The sequence below is a fragment of the Eptatretus burgeri genome, chromosome 4 (genome assembly GCF_056783735.1).
Source record: "Eptatretus burgeri isolate ZD-2024b chromosome 4, Ebu_testis_v1, whole genome shotgun sequence".
Lineage (NCBI taxonomy): Eukaryota > Metazoa > Chordata > Myxini > Myxiniformes > Myxinidae > Eptatretus > Eptatretus burgeri.
The window spans coordinates 62,035,659-62,052,168 of record NC_140964.1 but is presented as its reverse complement, the minus strand read 5'-3'; positions in this window follow the sequence as shown (position 1 = coordinate 62,052,168).

Below are 16,510 nucleotides of genomic sequence, written 5' to 3'. Positions count from 1 at the left end.
TATATACAGTTTATATATATATATATATATATATATATATATATATATATATATATATGTATATATATACAGTTTATATATATATATATATATATATATATATGTATATATATATACAGTTTATATATATATATATATATATATATATATATATATATATATATATATATATATATATATATATATATATATATATATATATATATATTTATATATATATATATATATATAAACTGTATATATATACAGTGAAATATATATATATATATATATATACAGTTTATATATATATATATATATATATATATATATATATATATATATATATATATATATATATATATATATATATATATACATATATATGTATATATATATATATATATTATGCTGGTTCGTTTTTATGTTTGTATGAATGGACGGAAAGAATAATGCGGCCAACATTAAGTCCATGGGCCAGTGAAATTGGAATTATCCAAGCTATATAACCACAATGTATTATATACACACATAAGCAGTACATGTTTTTGTTTCATGCCTGTAACCCGAGTTATTTTTATTTATTTTCTGGAGTTATTGCGGCAGCAGTCTGTCACCTATGCACTGCTAAAATAAAAGGATAAGCAACTTGTGTAATAAATGAAGGTTTTTGAGCATAATTTTGGTTTTAGCCCGAGTTTTCAAGGCTGTGAAAATAAAGAAGGGTCGCCCATCATTTTTATGGGCTTTTGCACTGGTTAATAAAATGACAGCTGTTTGAAAAGTTGCACATCTTTTTGGAGCACCCTGTGTAATATATATATATGTATGTATATATATATATATATATATATATATATATATATATATATATATATATATATATATATCACATTCAGAAAATATATATTTGAATGCAAGTAGTTGGATTCCCAACAGAGAAACACCTTTGAACAGGGAAGTCGGGAGGTGAAAGCCAAGCTTCGCCAATCTCCTTACAGATGGAAGCACCCGTCACACAATGCTTTTTCAACCAAAGGTCCATTTTTTCCTGTTTTCACATCAGTTTGATTAACAATTTAAAGTCTTTGTTGTGATGTTGACCTCCCATGTGTGAAAATAATGCAGTGCAGGAATTTTCGGGGAAATCGGGCCAGAGGTTTAGAAACATATAGGGAACAAACTCACTAATATATGTGTGTGTGTGTATATATATATATATATATATATATATATATATATATATATATATATATATATATATATATATATATATATATATATATATATATATATATATATATATATATATATATATATATATATATATACACAGAGGTTTTAAAAAGCCTTTGTTATGTTGAACTGTGATGCATGTATTGGACCTGTTGATGGTAACATCAAATAGATATGACATGCGTTCAAAAAGTCACCATCGATAGGGTATCAAACTTAATTGGCTGAAACTAATGAGGAAGTGCTGTTCCCTCAGTTGATATTTCAGTCAATTTTCAAAAACTTCTCGAAACGAGGTACAATAGTCCAAGAAACGACAACTTTTGTATTATTCAACATATAAGTATAATTACTTCAAAATACTTTCACTAACCATATAGAAATGTAAATATTGAAAAATACAGAATGTTGGCCTTTCTTCGACTCTGTTGTGAGTATCTCAGTCCGAGAACATTTTTTGACACTGCTGATTGAGGTTACAGGCCCAGTTCACCGCTCAGGATTGTTGCGATCAGTTTGTGCAGGTGATCATTGTGGCTCTGTTTGGTTGGGATGATAGATCCTCAAAAGAGGAGTAAAAATGCAACATGGAGACAAAATAAGGGAGAAACCTTTTGTTGATGATGTGAGATTAAAGGGCGAAGCCGTAAAGCGGACCGATTAAATCAAGTCAATGGACGTGTATATAGGTTAAATAACCCACACAAATCGAACCAGAGAAGGGATTGTTCAAATACCGATTTACATTTCCCGCTGCTCTTCCTGAAATATCACATGCCAAGCACAAAGCTCACAAATTATTTTGTTGCGTATAAAAGTGACTTCTACCATCGTCTTTTCTCTGCATTTACTGGCACGTATGAAGCGTGCAATGTGGAAAAGAACGATTAACATCTGGTGTGCAAACTCAGCGATTAGGGTGATGCACATGATGGTTTCCTCTGATTTAGGGAACATTTCTAGCAGCTTTTAAGCTCCCTGTACGCAGCTCCGTGCTGACTCCTTGTGAGTGCGTAGGTGGCTCACTGCTGACACCTTGTGGGTGCGTACATGGCTTGGTGCTGACGCCTTGTGGGTGCGTACACGGCTTGGTGCTGACTTATTTGGGGTGCGTACACGGCTTGGTGCTGACTTATTGGGGGTGCTTTCGCGGCTTGGTGCTAACTCCTTGTGGACATATGTTGAGATATTTTTCGGGTGGAGGATCGACTTGCAATCCCATCATGGGTCGCGTGCTGTAAACAAGGAGCCATCGATTAAACATTGGGAAATCCACATGATGTGCAAACACAGGTAATGACCTATACCACTGAGAAAACCACGTAACGTGCAGAGCAAGGTGCAAACCGAATCCATATTGAGCAAACCCCACTGGATTTGCAGAACCAGGTAATGACTTCACGAAATTAGCCACGTAATGTACAGACCCAGGAAAAGATCAACTCTTATTTGACAAAACACATTATTTGCAGAACCAGGTGCTAATTCACATTGATAAAAAAAACAACATAATATGCAGACACAGGTGAAGACTTATTCCTCATTGAGAAAGTCATGTGATGTGCAGAACCAGGTAAAGACTTAATGCATATTGAGTAAATAACGTGATTGTTCAGAAGTAGTTGAAGGTCTATTCCACACATTGAGAAAAACACTTAATTATCAAAACCAGATAAAGACATCCATATTGAGAGACAGAGACAGACGGACGGACGAAGACCGTGCTGGTTCTTTATCCCAGCACATGCATTTCCAAATTATGTACAATACTCGACGAAGTGGACAAGTTGAGTAAATCTCATCGAGGTTGTTTTGCCGATGGCAGTAATTCAGGACAGATTGATGGTATTTCTGATTGATTCTCGACATTAGTCTACAAGATGCATTTTGTAGTATATTATTCGTTCTGTTGTATTATTTTCCCCTGCCTTCTCAACAGCAGAGGGTAAGGCAGATGTCAAAATATTTCTATATAAGCACAAACTGGTGCTGCCTATTCTGTAGGTTGAAGGCCAAGCAATGACAAAAAGAATCACACACCTTCACCTCCCTTGGACCTGGGAGACACCCGAACCCTGTAGCCCTCGGAATGTCACCTCATTGCATTCCCCATGTTGTGTATATGCATTGCATGCACTTGCGTGCGCTACACCTGTTCTGAAAGCTCCGCATGGCTTCCTTGAACCACGTCACTTGAAACCTTTTACGTTTCATTTTTACACTTTACATCCACAGCTAATAAATACTGATGTTTCTAAAAAAAAAAAAAAGGTGTGCTCTTGCGTGTCTGCTTTACTTGTCTGGTATATCACCCATCGATTGAATAATATTTGCATTGGTCGAGGTCCAATTATTGTCCTTCTAGTATGGAGCCATGAACTTAAGCAGACACTTGTGCCTCACACCGTAGACTATGCCCTCCTCCAGAAGAGACTTACAGTCCGAGAATTCACAATACCTGTTGAAAAGAATGTTATTTTGTAATGGTACCTGACCAAATTACACCTTTCTGTCCCCAAACAGCAGAACCCAGCTGCTTGTTGCATCATTTATTTTGGTGCATGTCTGTGCCGTTAATGCAGCATCCCTTTATAGAAAATAAAGAGGACACTCGCATGTTGTATTAATTTAAAGTTCAACTCCAATGTATCCCTTTGTGAAGAGTTACAATCCATCTGAAACGTGATCTTCGATCCTCAAATTTGCCAACACCAAGTGTTCCTTTTTGAGTTCATAGTTTCAAACATATTGACTAAAAGTGTGACAACCTTAATAAATTTCATTTGCAATTTTTATTTATTTAAAAGGCATGAGGACTTCAAGAAACATTTAAAAAATTTGTGATTGTTAAAATGGTTTAACTCGTTCAAGGCGTTGAAAGGCATAGCTTTCTCTTCGAACATCCAATTTGAACAATCGTGCGTTGCATCAAACTGTCCACCGTGTTTCGTTGACTGGCCCGGATGACCTCAGTACCCATAATCTCAAGTCTTGCTCTGCTGCTCTTGATTCTCCTCTGTCTGCAGTCCCTGGAATCTCCAGCCTGTTGCCCACTGGCTGCCTCTTGTCAACTTGGAAGTCATCAAACATCACTGACCCCATCCACAAGAAGGATGCAAAACAGACTATCAACTACAGAGCAGGAAACTTACTTTTAATTATAAGCAAAGTCATGGAATCCATCGTTGCTGCGGATGTCAACTTTTTCTTCTTTTCAAACAGCCTGATCTCTGATAACTACTCTTCTCTCAGCAATGGTTGGAGGTGATAAAACTCAAACAGGACAGGACCATCTCCTTGGACATATCTCAGGCAATCAATACAGTATGGCATCCTGTTTTGCTTGCCAAGTTTACTGCCTGTGGTGAACAAGGCCGTATTCACACTTGGCTTTCTGACTTCCTTCACTTACACAATCGATGCAATCATCTCACTCCAAAACCAGTGGAGGCTGGAATGGTGAATCACACACAGTGTGTTGAGCCCAACCTTGTTCCTCATCTACATAAGCGACATGTCCTATTCTCTAAAAGCCCTTTTATTTCTTCCTTTTAGCAGATAACTCCACACTTTGTTGTACAGTCCCCCATCCACCTGACAGGCAGACATCAGCTGCATCCCTCTCTGCTCATCTGGAATTGATTAAATCATGGTCTGGAAAGGGAACCTGTCTTTCAATCTTGGCAAGTCTCACTGTTTCACTCTGTCACTCTGGAAAGACTGTCAAATTTACTCATCTATCAATTTTTATGATCAGCCACTGAAAGTGGTTTAGTCTCAAACTTCTAGGTTTCACCATCAGCCACAATCTCTCCTGGTTTCCTGAGTCAACCATATATTAAAGTTGTCTTTCAAAGCCAACCATGCACTGGGCATCCTCTGTTGTTCCAAGTCTTTCCTTGGAAAAAATAGAATTACTTGAATCCTATCCAGGTTCCTCCTGATGACTCCAATGCAGGATTTGGTCTTCCTTTTGATTATAACCTCCAAATCCTTGTCTGTAGCCCAATGGAGTACTGCCATCTCCTATGGGCTGGGACCCCAGCATCACATGTTTTGCTGGATTGTGTGGAATCTCTAAAGCCCTCAACATACTGGAATCTCCATGGATGAAGCCAAAGCACAAAGCCTGTTGCTCTCATATCGCAGGCATTGAGTGGTCTTTCTCAGTCCTCTGCCCGCCCCCCCCCCCCACTGGCTCCTCCAGGATGCATATATGTTCTTGCAGTGATAACCTCATCGTTGAAAAATTCAAAGCTTACCTTCCACCTCCTTTCCTCCCATTTGTGAAGCTGCCTTCAGGAGATGGTTCCATTGTACTTTTCCCTCCAAGACTTAAAAAAGCAAGTGGTGGATCATCTGTCATCCCCCATCCCTACCCATAATCTTTTCCACCTTCATTAACCCGACCGAACTCAACCCTCTTACTTGCACGTTTCCTGTTTTTTTCCCCTCCTCTCTTCTTCGTTCATTCTCTTGTTTTGTCAAAATTTTGCTCCCATTATCACTTTGGTACCTTTTTCCCCTCTGTCATCACATTCTCCCATGAGCCTCGATTTGCTATAGAAAAAAAAACGTTTTTTCAAATCTGGATGTTTTCGTTTTTTCAATCTTTTTTTCGAATTTTTCACCATTTCGAAAGGTAATTAGTCGTCATGACGAACATATACTTTGGTTAAACCTTCCACATACGTTTAAAAACTTTTGATTGTTGACAGTGAACTTTTAAAGGCCAGCATTGTTAAACTTTGTTCAGGGATTTATTCGGAAGTTCATTAAAAACCTCGAGGACATGTTTGTCGAAAGACACATGACTTACAATTTAATTCCCACCGTGCATCGATTTTTATTTATTTTTTTCACTCGAAGCGAAGGAGATTTAATGAACGTGAAGTTACCTTTCCCTTACAATAATGATCAGCCAGGTACCTATTATTGCAGAGCGCATTTATAGCACCTCGGTTAGGAAGTGAATTTACCACGAGGGTCAGTCATAGTTTGAATTATGAAGTGTGAACCTCATTATAACGTCTAACAGGATGATTGTTGTAAAGGTACCAGTGCACATAGCATTGAGCTATATCTATTCTGGGTTTGATTCCTGACCCGACTATAAACTGTCGGATTGGTGTTTCACAGGCAGGGTGTTGCATCACAAAGTACTCCGTCTCTCGATGGATGTCAAATCAAGTATCCCACAGTGTGTTTCTTGAAGAGCATGTGAGTTATTGCCAGCACCCTGAACAAATTAAAGCCCTGCCTAAATCACCTCGAGTCGAATGTCAGGCATAGCTAGCAGATACGTGAAAGACTCGAGCCAAAAACCTTCAACGGCTGAACCCAAAACAATGTCGGAATAAGGGGTGCCTTCTATTAATCATCGTAATAGTTGTAGTAGTCATAAATATTGTTACGGTGGTCCCGTCGGTCAAACAACCGAGACTCCCCACGGCCGGATCATGGGCCTGTTTGCTCCTTTTTCAAGCCCATTTTGGGACACCCCAGTCATCTGAGTGACGCGCCTGTCATCTCTCCATATCGAGACACTTGAAATGGCGTCGTGCCGAATGGGGAGGACTAGAAAATGGATCCTAATCATCCCGCCAAATCTGTCCTTTATGGGACTGATAAAACCGACTCAAAATAACTCAATGCAGTCCGTATAAATGAATGTGTATTTCATGAATGGGGAAGGGAGAACGAGAAGAATGGAAAGATTTGATGCAAAAATGATATTTACAATGAAATACTTGCCCCGGGTATCTTACAGGTGGAAGGTACTTATCAAACTAAGCCGTGTAAGACCCCAAGCACACCACAGGTGAAAAATCAGAAGAGGTGACAGGACTAAAATACCTGTTGTGGCCCACATGGGCACCACCAGGTTCCATTTGGAACAAACGCCTTTATTGCCCTGCCATGGGGAGTGCAGCATATCTAGTACTTGTGCAGACAAGAGGCTGGAACTCCGAACTATCCTCGGCTCCACAAACTGGAATGTAAACTGAGCACCCTGCTCAACTCTGCCTGGACCTCGTCTGGTCAACAGCTGAACCGGCCTGAACTGGACTGGCAATGGACAAACCAACCGTGGAACAGAACAGGGGTAAGGAATGGAACAACCAGCCTCGACTGGATGCAAGTTGAGAACAACTGGAACCAAAGAAGAACCCCCAACGTCATATGGACATGATTTTATGGGCCCGCACGATGCCCCGTCCCGTGACCTTGCCAAGCTTCATGATGTATCCCCACTCTGCCTGCCCCACCGATTGGCGGTTCGGCCATAAATCAAGGGGAACCCTTCTCCTGGTTCACTTGACTCGTTCTTCGAAGTTCGGAGCTCGGCCTTTGCACCAAAATTTCGCTTACTTGGCGTTGTGAGATCAAATTCCCCTTTAAAGGACATTTAAGACAGATTTCAAAGGAAAGAACATTAAAAAGGGATTTAAGGGAAAACTAGTTTTAGACACAAACATCGGGGAACTTTCTATACAATTAGACGCATAATCCTATATCACAATTCAATTGCCTTATGCTTCCGTTAAACATGCTATTTAGAAATAACTATTGCGAAGATTTACAATCTTAAACCCTAAAATCCATATTGACACCAATGTTATTACCCAAGTTGAAACATCAGTGTCAAGTTGAAAGAAAATGTGATAACATGCTCTTTTAAACAGTCCTGATTGTGAAACAGTACTGTATTCACTTCGTGGTCATTTTGTAAGAGTAATGATGTAACTTCAATCACAATATCCATCTCGGGCTGGGTCCATATCGTCACTACCCCACCTTGAGCGAGTATGTTGCCTTTTTAAAAAAATTTTTTTACCTTCCGTCACCTCACTCTTCCATGGGCCTCGACCTTGTGTGTGTAAATGCTTTAGAGATGGTTTAGCAGAAATCAATTCGTTCCAGGGCTATCAAGTCTTCGTTGTGAGGAAACATTGGAGAAGACAAGGTTGTTTTCACTGGAGAAGGTAAAGATTATATGGGGAAATGATGAAGGTTTTTGTGTACGATATATTAAGAGTTGTTGATAGTCGAGATCCAAGCAGATTTGTGTTTTTGGAAGTGGAGGTCGGTGAGGGTAATTAGGGGGCACAGCTTGGGGGAAGGAGTAAAAAGTATGAGTAAATTTAATGAATAAAACTTGAAAACTGTCAGTTGGTGTCAGATTAGAGTGTTCCCGATTGAGAGTGTCTCTGAGTGCGTTCTCATGCTGCTAAAGCGACATGTTACAGCCCAGAATTGCCTTCCTTTCTCCGATTTTCCTTGGATAAAATTTACCATTCATGGAAGTTTATGCTGGAGTCGTCGCGAAGGTGAAAGTTCAGGAAGAGTCCTCATGGTTAAGCTAAAGCAATATACACATGTACCAAGTGAACAATTCCACGAATGGAAATGGCTGCAGTGGAAGAGTTTTGAGAAGTCTTGAAAACAGGATTATTGGGGGAAACTAGAGAGTTCATCGAACTTTTCCCTGCACAGTCTTGAGAAACAAGGACATGGGCAGAGTCTGTGAGCGGAAAATTTGATTGGTCATGATGATGGAAAATGCAGTAATATTTCATCCAAGTACTGCTTAACGGAAGGTTTTTTAAAGTGCCAAAAATGGGATTGGTGTTGTGCAGTGAGCAAGCAGATAAATAAATTGAAATAAAATAAAGATGGTAGAAAAAAAAAATTCAGAACTTCACCGTAATTGATGCAGCGTCTTTTACACCACCCTATTTAACGGACTTCGCCGTCGTTGATGCAGCGTCTTTTACACCACCCTCATTCTGGTTGAATGTTGAGCTTTGCCTGCGTGCGGAACTTTTTCCAAATGCATTGCGAGAAGTGGCCACCAGAAAGGGGAGACAACCGAACATACAAACATCTGACACCACAGTTCGCATTATATAATGCACAGAAAATAGTTATAGATCTTCCCCAATCCAAAACCATGATATTTTTCGACCCTCGTTTACCCCCTTCCATTTCCAAGTTTCATTTCCCCCCCCCCCTCCTGAATCCATACTGTCCACCTCTGCATCCTTTCCTGCTCCCCATTCTTCCCCACACCCATTGTTTGTCCAAGTCTCCCTCTATCTTGTCCTTCACTCCACTATTGGTGTCGCCCCCTCCCCTATCTCCGCTGTTTATTCTGTCATGTTATGTCCTGACCTGTTCAGTGTGCTAGCTCTTCCATGAGCCTTGACTATGTACATATTGTTGTGGATTTCTGCCCGCCGGCGTGCGGACGACCACTTTTAGCGAATGGCAGCCGCTCTCGCCCACCAAACGGCCAATCCAGTCGCAGCCTTCCGGATCAAATGCCGGAACCCAGCTACGGGTGTGTTTTAGATGCACACCACAGCCTAGTCAACACTACCCGCGCTACAGGGTCAATCGCCGAGTTGTCGATATACCTAATTAATCGCGCGGGCAGACTACCAAGATACTGTACCTCAACGGGCCGCTTGGAAACGAGCCGCTTAAGCAGCTCGCTTCATTTTGGGATAACGGAGCGGGGTATTATCACACAGCCCTGTTGGACCCGATCACTTTATCGGCTATTAAAAAGCCAGCTATATTCCGAACTCAATACAGCAGTTCAATGCAGGAAAAGGACGCGACGAACGGGTTAACATTCACACAAGCACATTTATTTGCACACACAACACATATGCAGTCATGTATGCAATCAGGCGAGGCAAACAAAAGCAATGCACTGTACAAGCACGTAATGAATGGGGGGTAGGGACAAGACGCGAGCAAGAAAAAGAACTACCACCGTTCTATTAATTACGTACACTTATACAGTTCTACTTACGGACATGGCGCCACAACGTTCATTCAAAAGAAACAAAGAAAACCCCCAGGAAAGACAAGGGGTAGACTGGACCTCTTGTGTCTTTATTTCACAGAGCTGTGATGACTGCAGAAGCTCCGCGAGGCCGGGCTGGTTACCTTCACCTTCGAGGTGCCTCGCTGGGGTGACCCGCGACGTCCCGTCCTCACGGCAGCTGTCATGACCGCGGTCCGGCCCAGGCCTCGTTTGACGGCCTCGTGATTCGGGCCCAGCCGGCAGCGCCTCAGAGGAAAGGAAGGGGTCTTTTGCTCTTTCAGAATTGATGCTCTCTCTAAGAGCCCGTCCGTCCCTCAGCGCTGCTCGGACTGTCCCGAAGCCCGATCACCTCGGACCGTTCGATGCTGGCTGGCGACCTCGCTCCGGTTCTCCCCACGTCCCACACACGAACGCGCAGTTCTGCATGGCACAGATGGCCTGGCTGTACTCCCAGCTCCCTTCTCCTCGGCGAACCCAGACCTTCACTGCCCTCCACTGGACTCGAACCTTGGTCTTCACACCACACCAAACCCGACCGACTGCTCTGAACTGGCGCTCTGCGCGCCTTTTTATAGGGTTTGTGAGGTGAGGTTTTATCTCCGCTCTTTCCCCTCTGACCCCCACTGGCTCCGCCCCTCTTGATCTCCTGATCCGAATTCTGAGGCGAAGCTTGGAGCGAGCGGACATGGTAGAGATCATCGACGCTGAAGGTAGAGCGGACGTGGTAGAAATCACCGTCGCTGGAAATGAGGAAACCCCCGCGTTTGTTTGCAGCGATCTTGCCGTGGCCGAAGCAAAAATGGCGGCGCCCGCAGAGCCGAAGGTGAAGTGATGGTGTTTGTTGTTGGTTATCGGGGGGGATGCGGTTTAAGAAATGGTGGCTGTGGTTGGCGTTGTGAAGAAGGTGGTTGTGGTTGGCATTGTGGAGAAGGTGGTTGTGTGAAGGCGGTCGTGGAGGAGGTGGTTGTGTGAAGGCGGTTGTGAGAGCGATGTTGGTGGTGGAGTTGGTTGTTGTGAAGTGGTTGATGAGAGCGATGTTTGTGGTGGAGGTGGATGTTGTGAAGCGGTTGGTCAGAGTGATATTGGTGGTGGAGGTGGTTGTTGTGAAGCGGTTGTTCCAAAATAACAATAGCAAAAGAAAATCGGCTAACTCAAAGATCACAGCCCGGCACACGAATAATTTCCCGTTAAACATCGGTGGGGAAATTTATCTGAACACAGACTTATCGACATAACTGATCTAAGGACCTATATGGTGCTCTGCGAATTTCTACAGCCGTAACAATATGTATAAATAAAATTTCTAAGCATGTACAATTTACATGCTTGAACACTCTCGACAACAAATCGCTTTATTGGCAGTTTCAGAAACCTTTATGTCAGCAGTACTTGGACAAAATATTAATTATGGTATTTTACATCATCTCGACCAATGAAATTCGCTGCTCGCAGACCCCCACCTGTGTCCTTTTTCTCAAGACTGCATGGGGTGAGGTGTTCTATGAACTCTCTAGTTCGAGGAATGAAACAGTGATGTCCTAGTGGTTAATTTGAGATATCGACATCCTGGTTTCAAAGGCTAAAGCCATTAATGGCCCTCAGAAGAATAATCACCTCTGATTTCTCATGAGATCTTATTTGAAATCTGATTCGAATCTGATCAGATTTCATGATTTTGGAAAGGGCAAATCGAGTCTTCCGACGTATGATTATCCGGGACGTGGAACAATGATTCGTGATGTGTTCACCTGGTGGTCAAAAGCCTTTGCTTTTGGCATAAATGGTTAAATCTCCAGGTCTTCGTGGTTCTTTGTGAGCAAAAAACAAATCCGCAAACCATGACTCGGCATGGGTTAAGCTGTCTGTCCTGCCTGCTTGCACCTCTTTTGAGCAAGTTAAAAGCATTACGGTATATTTTTCACAATGCAATCCTGGCCCGTTATTGCCATTGTAAACCCCTTGATTGTTCAATCATTGTGACGTGAAGGATAAAACAGCAACATTTAAACTACGTGTGCGTACCTGTTACCCGTCACTGACGGCTTTAATCAAAAGACAGCATGTTGTACTTCACATACATATTGCACGTCTAACTAGCTGTGTGTCATTGAGGATATCAATGAAGTAAAACATACGGAAAATAATTGTATGGAAAGTAAATATAATGATGATATTTATGAACACCTTTGTGAAATGTTTAGATATGAAGAATCCCACCAACACGACCTGTCACCTCTGTCCGTTTGTGAGCACGTATTGATCACGTATTGGTCTTGTGGACAGCAGAGGGCGAGATTGCGCTGTGAACGGGAAAAGGTTTACCCTGTGCCGGATGTAGGATTACCAGGAAAGAATTCTTTGGAAAAGGAAGGACTGGGACAAGGTGACACAGCAAACAACAGACTACTAACTACAGGATTTTAACCTTTTTTATCCAGGTACGAAGAAAGATTGTTAAAGGCTTTCTAGAGGAAAAGTTGTTTATCCTTTAATAACATTTTTACTTTTCCTCAGAGGAATTTCCCGCACGGGATTCCAAATGGGATCGTGATCGATGGTGGTGGCAAAAATGCAAATGGTGTCTTCTGTCATCGAAGTGGGAGCAATGATTCACATTCATTGCCACATCTGATACACTTTAAATGCTCTAATGGCGGCGAGGAGCTCCACTTTGAAACTGTTTGTTCGATATGTGCAACTTTTTGACGTCTCGGTTCCGCAATAAAAAAAAAAATGATATTGGTGTTAAATCCAGTGGTGACCAGGTGTACAAATTAATTAATGGAAGGAGTTAAATAAAGTTAGAGTACGGATTACAGATTGCTCGTAACTAAATGACCAAATTAGTTTGATTTAACTTTTATAAACGATATGGTTTTTGATAAATCCGAGTGTTCTAACACAGTGTTGTGACGGCCTGTGATGAAATGGTTCATGAACATGCTCGATTTGATGAAGTGAGTTGTTTACAAACACATTCCCTTCATATCACCAGGATTATATTACTATAAACATGAAATTCGAAAGTAGGGACCATCTATATTTATTATATGTGAGGGGGTATTATTTCATATAATCACGAGGTTATGCAAAAAAAAAAATTCTAATCTCTATTTCTCTATTTCTTTCTCTATTTCTCTATTGAGAAAAAAATTCTCTTTCTTATCTAAAAAATAAAAAATAAAAAAACGGCCACCTTTCTCCGATTCTTCTTCTTCTTCTTCATCATCTTCTTCTTGTTCTTCCTCGATTTTTTTCGACAACACTTCCATGACCTAATCTGTTGAAAACTCTCTCAAACAATAATAATAACAAAAACGATCTCTTATAATGCTTCATCTTCCTCTTTCACACGTGTGGTACTCTTTACTGTATCATAATGCACTACTCTTCTGCTATTTAAACAGACTGCTCTCATTTCGACATTTCCTTCATTCCTTGCCTAAAAAATCCAACTGTTACAGCGTTTCTTCTCTCCATTCTCTGAATTCGCCTTTATTGCATCCCTCAAGAAATGTGTTTAATCGCATAACTGACCAAAAAGTTAAAAAAAAAAAAACCCCAGTTTGCTACGAATGTTCGCTTTCCATCAACCATTCTTTTTTTCCAACTTCAGTGCCAACTCACTCCTCTCACCCCTCACTCTCAAACCAACCATCCCACTCTTTTCCCTCCAAGCCTCCCTCTCACCTCTCTCAAAAACTCCCCAGTAGGATGAATATACTGATTCTGGCTCACTTTCCCCCATGTTAATGAATGGGGGGATTCTCAGTGATTCATTTTTTTCCCCTAAAAATAAACCCCCTTTTTATCCTAAGGTAAATTTATTTGTCTCCCCTTTTAACCTAGGGGCACTCTTTTCAAATAACCAATGCAATAAGATAAAGATTTGTTCAAGTAGTAAAGTAGTAATGTGATTTGTTAAAGGTGATTCTAAAGAAATATCTGAAACATGTAAGCCGAGGGGAACTTTTTCAAATGACCAATGCATATTGTTTAGCTCACTCATTGAACCTATAAAGATTTGTTCATTCTGAAATTCCTTCCATAGTTTAATTTTCTTTGCACAATAATCCCCATCTAAAATATTTAAACATAAAACATTTGAATCTTTATATTTTTTAAGATACCCCTTTTGTGCCATTATGAAATGATAAACTTCTCTTGATGCTCTTGTTTGACCACCTCCTGAGCCTCAGGTTATTTTTTGCAAAACCATGCCCACTTTTCATAAGCCCCGCTAACTTTTTCATAAGACCCGCCCACTTTTGTTAAGCCCCACCCGCTTTTCATATGGTATTTTTCATAAGCCACGCCAACTTTTTCTAAACCTGCCCACTTTTACTAAGCCCCGCCTACTCTTACATCATTTCCAGTTCATCTCCGACTCGCAAATAATTCACTAGAAAATTCTAGAATGTTATGGTTTTGAAAAATTTCCCAATGAAGGCTTGCCTGGGCTTGCCCAAGGAATTTTCAAAGAATCCTCCATTAAAAAAAAATTCTCCATTCTAACACATTACAACATCTGACTGTACAAAACAACATTACAACATCTGACTCACAAGGCTTGCCTGGGCTTGCCTGGGGTTGCCCAGGGAAACCAGTCTTTCTGTATTAAAGGTTCAAGTCCCAGACTCCATTTTAAACATATTTTTTTACTTCCATTGAGAATGGAGTGCTGTGCTGACTTTGGGGTTCCTTGGAGTTCTACTACTTGTATGGAACTAAACCTTCAAGTTGATGAACTGTATTCAAACTTCTTATCTGTTGAGGTAAGATTTTATTTTCCTATTTACAGAGTTTGATTGAAGCAGAGACTCATTTAATGATGAAATCACTTAATTAATACATTATTATTTTCTCTCACAGGAAATTGCATCTGAAAATACCGATTTTGCCACAACTTGAGGTGAAATTGTTGGCTTGGTTGAAGACCCTGTGAGTGACCAAGACCCACAGAACGAGCTAGACCTTGAGTGGGATGATTTTGGGGTTCCTTAGAGTTCTACTACTTATATGGAACGAAACCTTCAAGTTGATGAACTGCATTCAAACCTCTTATCTGTTGAGGTAAGATTTTATTTTCCTATTTACAGAGTTTGATTGAAGCATAGACTCATTAATAATTAAATCACTTAATTAATACATTATTATTTTCTCTCACAGGAAATTGTATCTGAAATACGAAATGAAAATACTGCTTTTGCTACAACTTGGGGCGAAATTGTTGGCTTGGTTGAAGATCTTGAGCGACCAAGACCCACAGAACGAGCTCGACCTTGATGGCCCAACCAAAGAGTTATACCTTGGAGACCAGCAAAATCCTGAAAAATAGCTTTACAGCAATAGTACTCATTGCGAGTTATCAAGACAATACCCACTGAACAAGTTAAACCTTGATGAGCCAGAATACAAGTTTTACCGTGAAGACTCACAAATTTTGAAAAAAATCAGTAAATGAGTTCTGCCTTGATGGTTTAAATAACTACCTTGGAGACTCGGGAAAAGGGTTCTGCCAAGATAGTACTAAATATGGAACCTACCTTGGAGACTCACAAATTTCAGTCATTTTGAAAAATGTAGATTTTCTTGATGATCCACAGTTATACCATGTGAGATCTATTACTGAAACCCATAAAAATTGGAATAATGGAGTTTTCCTTGATGATCCACTGGTATACTATGTGAGATCTATCACCACAACCCATAAAAATTGGAAAAATGGAGTTTTCCTTGATGATCCACAGTTATACTGTGAGATCTATCACCGAAACCACAATATTTCTAGAAATTGTCGTTCTACCTTGGAGTCTTGGATAGATGGTTATATTTTTGGAGACTTGAAATGTGGGTTCTGGCTTGATAACTCACAATGTGATACGTATCGTGGAAAATCATGGAAACTGGTGATCAGAATAGATTTGTAAATGATGAAATGAGTTGGTATATTAGTGAATATCCTCCGAATCTTAAAACAGAAGAGATGTTGAATAGAAGACTTAACTCAAAGAAACCACTCAGTGTATCATACCTCAAAAGAAGATGTCAACACGTTAAACTAGACCAAACCACTTACACATGGAATTTGGGTGTTCTGGAAGGAAAGCCACGATATCTGTGGATCATTTTTTAAAAACCAGATGGCGAAACTGCTACTGATAAGAATAATGCATTGAGTGATAATGCGAAGGTGAAACAACTTCGCGTTTCTCGAGATGGAACATTTTATCCACGAGATAGATTGGAAATTAATTGGGAAAAAAATGATTATGCTGAAGCATACAAGTCTTACCAAAAGGTGTGTGAAAGTAATGGAAATAAAGAACCTATTTTGGATATGACAACATTTAAAAGTTTGTATACAATCTATGCGTTTGACCTGAGTACTCAAAAGGAAACTATAAAGTCTAATCGAGTGGATACTTCCTGATACATTGAAAGAAGAGAGAGTGA